We start from the raw sequence: 16347 nt of genomic DNA, 5'->3' as shown, positions 1-16347 counted from the left end.
CGTGGCTGCCTTGCTGGTCAGACCTCTGTCTGCCAGGAAGAAAATTTTGTAGATAAGACTTAATAAACAACCTGAAGACCGAACAGCGAAGAGTCCAGTCTCATTCTTCAGAGCCTGGGGTCGCTCCCTGGACCACCCAACTCACCTCGGGGGCAGAGAACAAGCAGCCGACCCCGAGAAATAACAAGCAGTCCATGGTCTATAACTCATGTTGACTTATCCTCATGGGAGACTTGCTCGCTTTCACTCCCAAGAGCAAATATTAAGATGACATATTATTAAGGAGTGTTAAATATTTAAATTTATTAGCAGATGGGACTTATGTTTTCTTCCTGCTCATCACAGAGTTGTTTATAGAAGTACAGCATTATTAAAAATTCAGTCATACTATAAAAGGTCTGGCTGAAATATGACAAGAAAAGTCCATCTTTGGAAGAATGTGCCAAGGCCCTTAGGGCTATACTAGGGCTTTACTTTGATCCATCTGTGAGTTAGCTGCTTCCTCATCTCACCTCTGAACCAAGCAGCAGATGTCATCCACCTTAATTCAGTTCCTACAGAGAGTATGTACTACTGGAGTTGTGTCATTTCATTTTAAAAGGATTTTTCAAGGTGGAACCTCTGTTACAAACACAACCAGTGTTACCTCATTGATTCCAGTAACCACCTCAGTTTCCTTTTGCTAGATGGCAAGTAGAGAGCACAAGCTACCTGTGATTCTTATCCTTGCAAAACCAGCTTCCCACATGCCTTTCCCTTGTTTATATTAATATGGAGTTCCTAGAGGTAATTGCTTGCTCTTACTTTATGGTGCTGGCAGCAAGTTCAGTTTTGTGAGGGAAAATGCAGGAGGCTGGCTGTGGGGCTACATGAACCATGGAGTTTCTCAAAGCAGGTTCCAAGACCTCCTTGCTCAAGTGCCTCTAAGCATAGGAACCCCTTGTCTTTGGACACTGCCATGAAATGGGGGTGGGCATCAATATCAGTAAGGCACAGCAACCTCCAGATGCACTTGTGGAGCCTTGGCTAGTCCCAGAATGGGAAATTGTGTTATCCAAAGGGCTGAGATAGCATGAACTTCATACAGCATGAAGCCAATCAGCTTTTGGAAGGTTCTGGTCTCTTTGGCTTGTCACTATTTCTTCAACTTTTCATGGAGTCCTGCAACTTTGTTCTAGTACCAAGGCGGACTGTGCACTTCCTGTGCACCAGAAATTAGGCTGAGTGAGCATAAATCTTCCAAAGTGAGTAATATAGATGAGATTTTTTTCTACTTTGAAACCCCAACTCTCCTAGAACTGATAACTTCAAAGAAGAGTAATCCAGAGTAAAAATTTCTGGACTGCAGCAAGTATGAAAGTGGACACCATGATCTTTTTTCAGCTTAAACTCTACAGAATTAGGTTATTTTTGTGGAACCAGTTTTTAAGGCCACCCTTTTGTAAAAGTTGCCACCACTGCCAAACCTTTTGTGATTGTCCTGGCAAGTTAAATGGATGAAGAAGAGGTGGTGATTTTAAAACCAGTTTATTTTCTGTGTTCTGTGTTTAGGTATTATCCCATGTGTCTGAGAGAAGAATGTGTAGAATAATACCATTGTATTTGAAAATATGATCATGTTTTCTGTCTTCCTCTATTTAATGTACATTTGCCATAGCTTTACATTTAGTTGCATTTAGGTCTGGCATGTATCCTCCCTGGATTGCATTCTCAAAAGATAGCAGGCTGCATTGCTCCATTGATTTCAGTGGAGTTATGACAATTTATGCATCAGTCATGTAGGAAAGCATAATGAAGGGTTCATTCAAAGCCAGAATTTAATATCTTGCAATCCATCCTCACCCTCTGCCCTCAAGAATAAACCAGAAATTGAATAGATAATTTTTTCTCTTTTTTTTTTTCCAGAATACTGAAAATTTGCCTTGCTCTGGGATAGATGATTTTATGTTTAGTGTAAGATTTTCACTGCCTATTTGCCATTTTTCCTCATGCCTGCTGTCGGAAATGCACCAGGAAACACAAGTGAGCCTAATTGACAGCTCTGTGGAGGCGAAGGTAGGCTGTGACCTGAAATGAGGACTGTTCTCATAATGAGAGACAGCTGAAAGATTATGTATATAGAGCTACTAAAATAGATTCGCTGGATCTTTTTCATAAGCCAGCAGATGGTAGCAGAGTCTACAGATCTCAGAGAAGGAAAATGTACCTTACCGTAACTGCCCTCATTCACTTGCCATTAATCTTTACTTGTCAGCCTCTTGAGTGCCTTCTGTAGTGCTGACCCTGAAATTGCATCATTTAATTTGTAATCATATATTGCCAACATTTCCCTTTTCTATCACATATCAGCTGGATTAATTCTGCTGTGCTGTGGACCACTGATAGCTATAGGCAAGCCTCTGTAGGAAAAGATATTCATAAAATGGAATAGAGACAAGAAGAAAGACAGATTTGCTGGATAGAAAGGAGTGAGAGAAAGAGGAAATGAGAGGAAAGAGATGCGAGACCATGGATTTGTTTGTCTGTTCTTTTTCACCCGTCCCTGGAAGTCTAAATGGCCTGATACTATTATTTAAGAGTTGCCAGAGTACTCCTTCCATAGCGTAAGAAAGCACAGATGTAACACAGGTTCTGTTTATGGAGTCTCTTACTTGAACAGAGGTGCTGCATATAGAAATGAGCCAGAAGAGTGTGCTTTCTGAGTTGAAGCCAGCATGTATAATGAATGCGTGAGAGTATTTCTAATTAAATGGGATTCATGGTGTGTTTTTGAGAGAGGATTTGAAAGGAGAGGCTGAATGCTTTAGCTTGTGAAGAGGGGGAGGGACCTAGTGTCTTTGATGACTGATGTATTTTTGCCTGCTCTTCTTGTGACTCTGCTCAAGGATGGCAAGGCTCAAAAGTTCAAATATTGTCAACAGTTAGTCATGTTGAAAGTGTCGTTGAGCTGTGAGTTACATGCTGTGACCCTGCCTGCAGTGACTGGTGAAAAATTGCTTTCAGGAGACACTGACAGACCAAAGAGCCCAACATGCCAAAATGATTAAGTCAGATGTACCATTCTGTCCACTGATCCACTTTTTCCTCTGAAGAATTAGCCGTAGGATAATAAAACACCCTGAAAACTGCATCCATACAGAGAGAGTATTAAAACCAGCATGCTTGCATAAAGGATGCGAAGTGCTCTGTTCTAGTTTGGTTTCCATCATGCTGGATTTTTTCCCTCTGTGACCCTGGGAAAAAAAATACAAGATTTCTTCTTACATTGTTCACACAGACCTTAGTGTGAGTCAAGAAAAGCCTTTCTTTTTAGAGTCGTTATAACATCCACAGGCTCTAGATGGTACTATGTAATTTCTCTTTTGGGTCTTGCTTTTTGTGATAGTTTCTTGCCTTTTTTTGGCTTCTACAAAATGTAGTGAAAGCAGAGCAGAAAAATGAAATCAGCAAGAAACCTACCAAATAAAAAATAAAAAGGTCGTGGATTTTTGTTTCAGACTCCATATTTAGATTAGCTTTCTTGTATAATGGGATAGATGTTCTAACAGTGCTTAACACATTGGATTCTGGTATTAAGGAGCTATGCTGTATTGAGACAGTGTTTTCATTACATTTACTGACATGAAAAGAGAGAAGAATGATGTAGGGTTTCTAAAGAGTTCTAAGTTTTTTGCTTGCTGTGGTGTGTGTGTACAGCCTGCATGAACATCTGTGCATACCCCTGACACTTCAGTGGAGACACCCAAAGATAACAGCTCTCTGTCAGGAGACAGGGTTCTACTTGAAAAAGTGGGAAGAGCAATTACACCCCCCAAAAAATTAAATCTAACAGCATAAATTGTTATCTATACACAATTTCTCATGACCTCTGGCTCCAGAACCATTTATAAAGAGCCTTTCACCACTCCTGATGACATGGGAGACACACACTTTTACAAGAGAGGAGAGGAAGTCCCTAGCCTATTGTGTATCCCATTTTTAAGGAGTGCCTTACTGTGTTCAGAGACACAGGAGGATAAACAGCTATTTTCTACAGAGCTGCATTAAAATATATCTGGGTACATAATAAATGCTGCAATATGGATTTTTCAGACTGCTAAAGAAAAATAAAATACAAGACCTAATGCATATGCTTCCCTAGACATTTTAATTCAAAATTAAGTTTTCCTGTGAAACTTTTCACAGCATAATTGCACTAGAACTCCATGGAACTCCAGTTGAGAAAATAAGTGAATCACAATTTATACATTTTATTGTCCATATCCTATCTTACCAGATTTCTGGCACTTTTTACTCATCCTTTTTATTCTTAATCTGCAGTTATTAAAGAACCTTCAATTTCTGACAATCAGCCCAAAGTACCAACTTTAGTCTGACCCCAGCAAAATGAAGACACCCAAATCAAAGAAGAAAATTCAAGGAGCAATTCAAATTTTGTCCATGAAAATTCCCACCGGAAATTAGGTATGTATGTCATAAGGCTAGTCTATGAGTAATTAGGGAAGAGGAGTGTTTATTTGCGACAAGAAAGAGTCTGTGATTACGATGTTATATTAACATTTTCTTTAATTGTCTTTTCTATTTCATGGGTGGGCAGGAGGCAATACTTGCTTTCTGTCACTGGTTTCTGGAAATGTAGCATATACTTTTCCAGCAATGGGGAAAATGGCTTACATATGAAAAAATCAGTCCTCTTCTATCTTCATCCATACCTACACACGTGCAAGTTCTGTTGATTTTTCACTTACCTGTCTGATAGGTGTACTATCTGGGAGCCTTCCAGCACTCTTTTAGAAAATGTAAGTAAACAGCTGCCATTGTTTCTCCAAGGAGTAGATGTGTGTTCAGTGTAATGCCTGGGTTTCTGATGTATGCAGAGCTGTACTTGAAGCTGGAAGATTGCTTGTTCTTTATCCCTTTTATTCTCCCTTGCCTCCCTCCACCCTTGACTTCCTCTGCTGAAGCAGTAGCAATAAATATCCCACTATCTTAGAGCATGTGTAATTATTTTCCTTCTTATCAAGCAGTCCAAAGGCAACTTTTGATAGTTTTGCTTTTTTTTTTTAATTCTTTGTCATTATGAGATATCTATGTGAAAATTTGTGTGCAAAATAGTTTCCATTTTTCAGGTTTATTTAAAAAATAAAGCTTGAATTTTGATTAAAAACTTGAAAACCAAAAAATCTTCAGGAAATATGTAAACAAGGGAACATGCAAAAAATTCCCAGAAACTTAGAGGAAAATGAGAATGTGGTGTCTTCCTGGTACACGTGTGGGCACCAGCTCAACAGGTGTTCAGTTGAAGAATGAAGTGGCTGAATGTACCAGCTTTGTTGCGTACAGGGGGTGTTTGAGCTGTCCTAAATCACATGCAATTGACACAAACCAGGAAAAAACCTGACTAACTCATTCATCTTCCAGTTTTTGGCATGGACTTTGCTGGGTGTCTGTTTCTTGTTCTAACTGCAGCAAATGGAAAAGCTGTTGATCAGAACTGCAAAAGATGATCAGTATTAGGTGGTTGCCATCAGCATGTGAATTTATTTGATTCCAGATGCCTAACTTTGAAGGGAGTGATAAAGAAGAAAATAATTAAATGGGCTGAAAGAATTAAAACTGACAATTACTCGAGGCAAAAATGTAAACACTTGTAATAACTGTTAAAAGCAAGCGAAAAAAATATTCACGGTCATCTTAAAAGTGCAGGATATCAGTTTCTTCACATTCTTTAAGATCAAAAATGCCATTGAATGAAACTTTGCCTACTGAAGCAGAAGAATAAAGTATTGTTTGATCTTTCAAGGGAGACATGTTTGATGCTGCTGTCATCAAACCCCAGCTACAATAACTTAGTCTGTGTTCAAGGTTTTTGAAGTTCAATTTGGTTAATTCAGAAACAATGTTTAGTTTGCATTTGACAACAAAATAATCATGCTTTTGTGCCATAAACACAGATTTTATCTGTAAGTTTACATGTGGTTATAGATGTGAGTACATGTATTTTATCCATATATTCATGCAGGGAAAAACTAACTTCATTCCATGTATTTAATATTTAAAGAGTGACTCAAGATAGTGAAATCATTCAACATGTTAAATGGTCTTCTGTATGTGAAGAGGTATCCATGTCTATTGTTTTCTGAACAGATATGTAATCCTGGAATTGTCATACTGGATGCAAAGTGCAATATACTTGATTTTCCTTTTCACTCCTGGCAAATATGGAATGCTCCAGAGAGAAATGGATCTCTATCAATGCCTTTGTGAAAAAATGCAAATTATTAATATTAATGCAAACCTTGAAGCACACTCTCATGTCTTTCTAACAATAAACTCTTTGAAGCAGCAATGGTCTTATTAGCTGTGCTAATACCCCTTCCACAGGATCACAGAAATTAAGGGTGCAGGAGGTGAAAGGTATTGTAAATCATCCTTTCCATCCTCCAGGTAGATCATCTAAGTCCTGTGCCTTTCTTCATGTACGTACAGAGGTTCCTGGAAACAAGGCAAGAAAAGATGCATTCTACAGCCTCTAAGGTGAAAATTTGTTTTAGGGCTTTACTAGTCAAGAATCCTCAGGTGATAATAATAAAATGAGAATATTTGACAGTTGGAGGCAATAATGAAATAAATAGTAGGGCTGGTTTCATGGTGGTTTTATGATTTATTTATTCATTTTATTTATTGATTTGTTTTCCACAGGCACACCAAATTGCTTCTCCTTTGACCAACCACCTTGTGTCTTCCAGTGTGGCATAGAGGAGCAGTATAGGAAAAAGGGGAGTAAAACTCTTCATGACTGATCCTCAGTAAAAGTGACTGGAGCCATTGAAAATGGTGGTGTTGAGGTGCTGCCCGCTGTCCTTTGCTTGGTGCTCCTGCCCTAGGAAATTTGGAAAGGAATGTGAGTTGCAGCTTGGGAGGTACCATGTTACAGCATGGAGTACTGCTTTCTGTGCATAATGAAGTACATTGTTTGGGGCATGACAGTCTCTAAAATCATCCTTCCACAGGACCATTGTGTAAAGCTTTGGAATATTTGTCATGGAGAATACTGGGTTTGAATGGGTTGGAAAAAGCTGGAGAGTTGGCAGTGTCAGGTGAGGAAGGAATTACTAACAGATGTTTGCAGCCCTAAGGGTCTGCAGCCTTTAGGGAGCAAGGAAATGGTGAGCAGAATAAAACAGTCCCTGAAGCTCTTCAGCAAGTCTCTAGTTGTCTTTTACTACATACCTAATCCCTCTGAAAAACCAAGATTCTGCACAGACCTTCATTGCCAAACTCATTTTTTCAAGTTTGCAGTTTCCCTCTACATTTACGTGGAAAAGTGCAAGTGTGCTAAGTGAGGTTTTGCAACCTGCCAGGTTACTTTGGGGGAAAAGTAAAGCAAGTTTTGGTGTGAGCGCTAAAGACTGAAACATCTTAATAGACACAGAGACTTACCCCAGACAAGTGAGGCATGTTTGTGCCCTGCTTCCTTCCCACAGCAGTTGCTGGAGTTTGCTTTTGTTGAGTTTGGGATAAGTAAATAAGGACATCACCACTGCAGTTTGCAAATGCCCAAAATAAATTGTATACTTCTCTGTTACCATGTGTTTAACTGCAAAGGTAGTAGTTATTTCCCTGTGTTTTTATCTTGCCATGATATTTCCTTTTAAGTGGCAGAAGAATTAAAAATGATGGGCTGATAGTCTCTTGCTGAATTCTGTCTCATGTGCTTTATAGTTCTTCTTAAGGCAGTATGAAATTCTCTGCCTGTTTAAAAGATGGTATGCTTTGTGTAACAACACAGAATTAAACTTCAGAAAAACATCTGACACCTACTGAAAAATTCTGAGGCTGCATAAATGCATCTAGCCTGTTCCATTTATATGATTGATATGGCATAATATTAAAATTTCATGTAGTTAATTAGGAAAAGTAAATAAAATGGATGGTTTATTAAAGTGCTGAATGTGGATCACTCTTAGAAGTCGGGGAGTCCTAAAGTCAAACTCTTTTTGCATTTGGATATGATTCCTTTAAATGAAGTACTCAGTGCTTTGAAAATGTTGGTACTTTGAAAATGTTGTTAGCTAGCTTGATAGACCAGTAAGGAGCTATTATTTCTATCATGTCCTCTGAGCAAAAGCACTACTCTCTATTGACATCCTAAGGATAGAAGAACAGGCAGCTTATGATGATATAACTGTTTGTATAATGTTTATGTGGAAAATAGAGAATATTCATTTTGGATGCTACTGTGGGAAATTAAATTCTTTACCTCAAGAAAGAAAAGAAAGTGAAATCACTTTGTTCCCATAATAACAGAAAAGAAGATTCCCACCTGTTGCTTGTTTGAAGGTCTAGAGGAAAACAAAATCTCAGCAGCCTGATTAATTGTGTATTATATTATTTGATATTCCTCAAATGAATAGAACATGAATGAAAAGGCCTGACCTTTTCACAGGCCACAGCAGAGCTCTGACAATAGTCAATACTTACAGCTAATAGTTGTGCAATTTAAGATGTGCTGCATAATGATATATTTGTAAACAATTTTTTCCTTAGATATACATGAGGAGCAAACTACTGCCGTAGGTATAAAGATTAAGTATCACTTTCCTGGTGTTTTTATCCTCAATCCTATAATTAAAGTTGTGTGGAACTATGCAGGAAAGATGCTGATAAAGGAGCCAAGAAAATAACAGGCAGAAGAGAGGAGCAGTCGCTGCTTTCTTGGTGGCCTAAACACTGCACTAATAAACTCATGCTACTTTTGATGTTCTTCTGACAAAATATACAATACAAGTTTAGGAGCATGTTGTGGTAGAAATAGACTACAAGAGACATTTTAAAAGCAACAAAATATGGGAACTGAAATGAAACATGATGTGCTGATGTAACTAGGCATCTAGCAACGTCCAGATGGGCTGTCAAGCCTGGAGAAATTCAAAAGTGCTTTTCAAAATAGAAATTTCCCCTTGCCCCTGGTTAACCCACTTTTCAATGTTTCTTTTTCTTTTTAATGATTACAATGCAATAAAGTTTTTATTTTATTTTATTTTTTAATTACTTATCTTCCAGTTTCCCTATAGGTAGAAATCAGCAGCAGCTATTTCAGTACCTGCGCATCTGGTGCCTCATAAAGGAATGTGCCAGAACCATCAGAAATGTTTAAAACAGTGCTTAGACCAAACACCAGCTATCAATTCAGGTATAGAGAGAGAAAGAACCCAATTAGAAATAACTATTGGACCAAACTCCAGCAGATGTTCAATTACCCATGCTACCTACCTGCCTTGCAACAGACTGGAGGTGCAGTTGGTGTTGTATACATGCATTGTTTCAGGACTGGCTTTGAATTTCCATGTGTGGTGCCATCTGTGCTAACAAGCAGTGGTCCTACCACTCCCCTGCAGCCATCCTGCAAGGGATGTCTTGTTGCACAGTGTGTATTTCTGTGTGCAGTTTGCATTTGTCTGCAGCAACATGCTTCACAAAGAAAATGTGAATTGTGTTGGTAGGGATAGTTGAAAGGTAATGTGCTCCTACTAGTGTTCTGCAGAAGATATCCTCTAATTTCCTATCTGCAGAAAGGTTTACATTTCACAAATTTTAGTTATCCTTAATCAACATGCAAACCGTGGAAACACAGCTTGAACTGCTGACACCTGCAAAGCTCAGGGCTAGGTAGGGCTCTCCCTGCCCTACCTGAAAGGTGTGACTGCTGCTCTGCTAACAGTGAGGAGAAGAGCTCCAGCATAAGGATAGAGTGCACTTCCCACCTTCAGCTGGACTCTAGGTCATTCCAAGGAATAATTTCCATACTTGGTCATTAACTTGATCTAGTGACAAATTTAAAAGCATGTTCTATCCTGCCAGAATGGAAAAATGACATTTTTTTATCCCTGCACAGCTGCAACTGAGAGAAACAGAAATTAATATTGCTCCTAAATGTGGATCCAGACTGGAGACATGCCAGACTAACAGGGTAAGGGTGAAAGCTTTCTTGCTTTTGACAGGAGAAAGGCTTTAAATTTACTTCCTAAGCTGATGGGTTTTGAAATGGAGTTCTGCAAAGCTAGCAGACGGGAATTAATTTTTATTGCTAAAATTGTGTGTGTGATGTTGGAAAAACAGCCAGCCTACAAAAGAGTGCCCTGTCAGTGGAGTGTAACATTTGGCAATGAATGAGTTACAGTTTTTTCCTCCTCAAAACCCTGGAGAAAGACTACTGTTTACACTTGGGGAAAGCTGTAGATTGATAAGTAAGTAAAACAAAGGAGGGTCCACAACCTCTCCTTTAGAAGATGTAGTATTTTTTAGTTTTGAAAGAAAATGCTTCTTTTTTGCCATACTTTAATATTCCTGAGCCCAGAGTGATAAGACACATCAATCCTTACTCTCTGATAACCTTGGAAAAGTTTCTGTTTAGTTTGAGAGACCTGAAGACTTTAAAAGTGCCTTCGGGGAGTGCAAAAGTCTCTCAGGGGCTGGGAAGGATGGAGGATTTTTGCTTTTCATGAAAGGGCCAGCATTCACTGTTGATGACTGTCAGTAAAATTTCATTACTGTGGGCTGTTCTTTTGATTGTCCACCACTGTCTGAGTCCCTAGGAGAACTGATGTGTGAAGGTAAGTGATTCAACGTCACAAAAGTATGAAGAGAGTGGTTCACCTTAAATATGAACAGTACTAAATCTTCCCTTGACCTTGGTGTTGTCCTAGCCACGGGCTTTGTCCAAATTCAGATGTATATCTCTGCATCCATTTCTCTGCTCTCTATGTTCACATCCACCAGAATTCATGTGTTGGTTTTAGGAGGTAACTGCATGTACCACAACTTCTAAGGCATGGCCATCATTTGACCATATATCTCGTTGATTTTTGCTGTGCTTAGTTTTGTTCAGAACAGGCTGGTGTGTTGTGTGCTTCACATCAACTTTTACTTTCTTCCTTGCTTTGCCATGATTTTATATGGGAAGCAACTAGAAAAGAATATTTGTTTGAGGAAACTTTATGTACATTTCACTAGAGCAGTGTACTAAAATGCAATTCCTGCCATATCTACATGAGATTGAAAAGGAAAATCTATGTGTACTCTTGTCAGTATCTATTGTGTGCCATTTCAGTGCTTCATTAGTGTCTATAAGACAGTGTTTATGGGTAACAGATGAAGCAAAGCTGAACAATGCAGCAGCAGGCAGGAGAGAGAAAAGGAAGAAATGGGAGATTCTGTCTGATGGTGGCACTTTGGGGCCTGAACAAAAAACAGCCACTTCAAATTGAGAAAAAGCAAATGCTATGTAATTAATAACAAGGGAGAGGAAAATCTTCAGTGCATTTTAAAACATAAAAGAAAAATATCCATAAACTAGCCTATTGGGAAATGTAATTTCAAAAGTGTTTTTTTTTAAAAAATAGCAAATATGCCTGGGGTCCTCTAATCTGGATGTTTGGTCTGTTGGTTTGTTTTTTTTTTTATTTGAGCTGAAGCTGAATGTTTTGTACTTGGATTTGTGTATGGAACAATGGGTGAAAGAAAAATTAAATAATTCTGAGTTGAGAAAATAAAAAAACCCAGCTCTTCAAAAGGAAAAGTTTCTTCACATGCAGAAATACACATCAGTGAGAATAGTGAACCTGGTACTTCCATCTGAATCATTGACAAAGATGCCCTGAGAAAGGAAGATTTGAGGTAAAGGATTGCTAGTGAAATTTCTGATACAATTTTGCTACCATTCATCAGTGCTTTCTTGAAGTTGATGAGCTTTTCCAACAAAAAATACCAGAATTTAGCACTTTGCATATGGTGTTTTTCAGATGAACTTAAAATGTGCCGAGTAAGTACAGCTGAAGATGGTGGGAGGTGTACAAGCTCAGCATCTTTTGGGATCTGTCTCTGTGTACACATTCACTGTGCAAACAGCTAATCGAGTTTCAAAAGCCATAGAAAGAAAAGTTTATTCTCATTCCTCCAAAAGCAGTTAATTTCCTGGGATTTATTGAGTCAAAAGCTGTATTTACGATGTTCAGTTCCTCACTTAATCAAAACTAAACACTTAATTTTACACTTCATATCTCCAAAGAGAAGGGTGAATAATTTATAATGAATAATTTTATGAATTTGGCCTTTTTCTGTTCATGAATTATCCACAAGAGATCAGGACTTCTCAGAGGTACTTCCACTCAAATTGATTCACTGAATAATTCTTGATCTGCAGCAGTTTGTTGTGAGGTTTGATATTTAAGATTCCAGCTGTTCTGATTGGGCTCTTAGAAGATATTATAATTGCCAAGTCAGTATGTACGTGTCCTAAACTGGTGCTTCCAGGCTGACTCATTGCAACTGCTTCGGCACTTTTTATAGCTTGATATATTTTTTGTTTGTTTGCTATATTTTAGAAACTTACTCTCAGCAAGCTTCTTTTAGGAGTCATTGAATGCAAAAGTTCCATAATGTAGTGGAAGTCATCTGTTAGTGAGCCTGATGGAAGGCATAAAAAGTCTGGGAAGTAGCTAATGCTTTGAAAGTCTTTCAGGAGGACAGTGCATTGCAGAAAAGTTCTTTGGCAGTGTTGAAAGATGAGGCAGAGCAGAGCTCTCAGCCTCTTCAGTGCAGCTCTTGTGACTATCTAGATCAATATCTATAAGGTCAATGAGAGTCCCACCCCAAAGCTGTTCTTTAAATCAGTTTTCAGTTGTGGGTTGTGGTTACCATGGAAGAATAGCCAGTGGATGCTCTTTTTCCCAAAGGTGTTTGCATACTTCGGATCAACTGTGTTTACTGTGTTGTCTCCTTTGTGCTACTGTTTATGGTATCCTAGTCCAAACTTGTTTGGCTGTCTGTGAGGAACTAATAAGGGCTTTAGGGCCGGTCACATTTTTAAGATAAATAGATAGAGAATAAGTCATGTTTTGGCTTTTGTCACCAGAACAGATGCCCAGTACAATCTGGAGCATGTCAGCATCTTTGTATTTCTACTGGCATTCTCTTAAGTCCTATCATATAACAAACCATCATATAAATCAGGAAACTTAGTTAAATACATAGATTTATTCTTTGCTCCTCAATCCCTTTTGTGATATCAAAATATTTCTTAACTGGATTATTAGAGCAGCACAGTTGGTAACATGGAGAGTAGTTAATATACGATTTTTAATTTGTTGATAAGCTCCAGAGAAACAGATAATCACCCACGTAGTTGTTGAAGATATAATTATGAATAATTTATATGCCTTATGGAAAAGGGAAGATTTGCTGATTACACACAGACAAAGTTTATGTCAGACATTTTCTTTTTTAGAGGGTTGGCATGTGCCTGAACTATGGGTACATAAACAAGTAGCATCAAACATTAAACCTAGCAAATTATGCAGGTACCTTAGTGTCTCAGAACTTGAGGACAAAGATTTAGACAATTCCTATAGGCCATTTAGATTTAGCTATGTTGTGCCTGTGCCTTCATTTATTGATTAGTCTTTTGATGGACTCCATATTTGAGCAATATACAAAAAATTTTGTTATGTACTCCATATTATACCTAAACTATATTCCAGATAATGATCTTGGCAGGCTTTCTGCCCTCTCTTTTTCTACATTTGTAGAATACTGCCAGGAAAACCTGCTAGATATAGATTTATGCAAAATATTTGAACGGGAGGGAAAGGGGTGTGTGTTGACTAGACAACCTCCTTCCACACATTGCTATATGATTCAGGGAATTTTTAAAATCTAATTTAAATAGGGAAAAAAACAAGCAATCAGATCCTCAGTGCAAATTAACCCTTTTCCTGGTTCCCAATTCCTCTCAGTTCTGGAAATGTTGGAAATGTTTTTTCTCATATGTAAGTAAAAATGTTATTGCTCCAATAGTTTTGTCATTGCGAAGATCAGCTGTTGAACCAAATGCCTCCTCCTAAGCTCTAAAATTACTGTTTTAGTATGATTAAATATATTCTAAATGCACTGTTTTAGTGTGATTTTCCATGTCTAGAGCACAGGCTTTCATGGGAAGGGAGCTATTTGAAAGCAATGAAATGTGTACGTGTTTGTGCATGTGAGTGAATGCATGTAAATGAGGAGGTCAGAGAGAATAAATTTGTGATGTCCAGAGGCCAAAAGAGACAGCTTTGAATTAGAAGACCAAGAAGGTTTTTACCAGTTAATGTTGAGAATAACTGATGTGTGACGAAGTTAATATATTTCATTTAAGATGGAAAGATTTATAATTATTATTATTGCTACTATTATTTAAACATTATCCTCAGTAGAAGGTTAATGGAAATAAACACGGGCAGAATTTCAGTCACCTCCCCTGTCACTCCCAATATACACATTTGTATGCACAGATGTGGATGCACACATCCAAGGAAAGCCTGAACACTGACACCATGGCTGTAACTGGTGGGCTTTGGTCTGCACATGGGGAAATAATGAAACTTGAATATTTTATGCTGAAAGTCAAAGTTTTTCCAAAGTATATGAATGGAATAGACCAGCCTGACAAAACATCTAAGGGAACTTCTCTGCAGAGCTATTATTTCTCCTTTTTATTATCTGCAGACAATTCCACTGCACATAAAATACCCTGACTCGGGGGCATCAGATCAGAGATCACCTCTTTTGCACCCAGCTGCTGAGGCTGTTGCCGTTCTCTGGAGGCACACATTTAACCAAAGTAACAGGGCAGTGATCACTGCAGAGATATGGGAATTCCTTCTTTCTTCATTTAAGAACTAAAGTTGCTATTGTTACAGCGATATTGAACTAATTCTTTTATACAGAAAAAACACTTGGTAAGATAAAAATGTCATTTCTCCTTTTACAGAAGGGACTGATTCAAAGGAAGCAGTTCAGTAAACTTGTTAAATGATTATGACTTCAACAAACCTGAAGAGTCTGAGAGTGCTCAAGTCATCACATGGAAATGTGTAATAGGGCCTGGCATCAACATTTTTTTATTGTTTATAAGCTCTAATAAAATCTGGAAAGCAAATGTCAAGAGCATAAATAAAATCGTATGCAAATATACTGGCAATAATATTAGGACATTAAGAGTAACACTTTAAATATTCACATAATTAGATACTAACTAATCCTCATAACACATCTGTGCCCTGGGTAGATAAACATTACAACTCTCAGGGATATGAAAACCCGAGCAGAAGCCAGTGATTTAAACAGAAGGTAGAATGTAAAGTTTTTCTGTTACTAACCCTTCCTCTGTCCTGGGTTGTGCTTCCTAGAGCAGTGGAAGACGCACATTCTCTGTGATCTGACTGACATTCAGACTGCATGAAAGAAAGTTGCCTTGAGAAAGGCAGGTTTTTCATGTTACTGTAAGAGTTCAGGTTTTGATGGGTGAGTTTTATGGTGTATTCCAGGGTGTAATTCCTCAAATTGTGGTTTTAATAGTCTCACAAATCACCATGTGTGGTTCTAGTGTGGACTTCTGGCTGTTCCTACAATCTCTAGTATCACAGTACTCACAGAAGGGATTATTAAGCAAAGTATCTACTACATATTTCCTGAACTTCTTACCCAACAAAATTAGTTTGGTTTAAATTGATTGATGCAATTGAAGTGTGGTGTGAGTCTATACCAAATTAAAACCCAAGAGAATTGTTTATAAATGTAGCACGAGAAGAGAGAACCCACTTTAAAATCAGCTTGCAGCATTTCCCCATGCAGGGCCAGCAGTGGCAGGATCTGCACAGAGTGGATGTGTTCCATGTACAGAAGTGACCACCATGTCAACAGGCCCCTGAAACCCTGTTGTTGCAGTTTGGCCCCATCCTTCTGCTGAATGTGACCATATCCTTTGTTTGCATGACATCTAGGTGAACATCTATGAAAGGTCAGGAATACTTCTGGTCTGTGCTTCAAGCTTAGACAGCTCTTTTATAAAAATGAAGAGTGCAGTTAGGGTTACTTTCCATCCTTAAAGTCTTGCTGCAGAGTTGGAAATTAGATAAAGTGTTGGGGTTGATTCCTAGCTGCAAATATTTGGAATGCATTTGGAGTAAGATGATATTCAGTTAGCTTGGGCAAGAAACTCAGAGGCTTATGGACTCAAAAGTTCATACATATTCCCTGACTGAGTGCTGGCACTTAGTAAGTGAATAATTCTCATAACATATCTACCATTTTTTCATTCTTGATGAAAAACCTATTATTGTTACTTTTGTCCATGGTATATCTTGAAAGAACAGTGAAAAACCTGCATGTATTTCTAAGCCTTTTAAGCTGGAAAGCCTGTGGTTAGAGAGTGGCATGTCAAAAGTCAGTCCTTCTGAAAACCTTGTCTAGGGAGAAAATGAGAGAGGGATGGATGCTAACTTGTGTGCTCTTATTGGATTTTCC

Source organism: Geospiza fortis, unplaced genomic scaffold (genome assembly GCF_000277835.1).
Source record: "Geospiza fortis unplaced genomic scaffold, GeoFor_1.0 scaffold41, whole genome shotgun sequence".
Classification (NCBI taxonomy): domain Eukaryota; kingdom Metazoa; phylum Chordata; class Aves; order Passeriformes; family Thraupidae; genus Geospiza; species Geospiza fortis.
The sequence above is the reverse complement of the archived record's forward strand: the minus strand, read 5'-3'. Positions refer to the sequence as shown.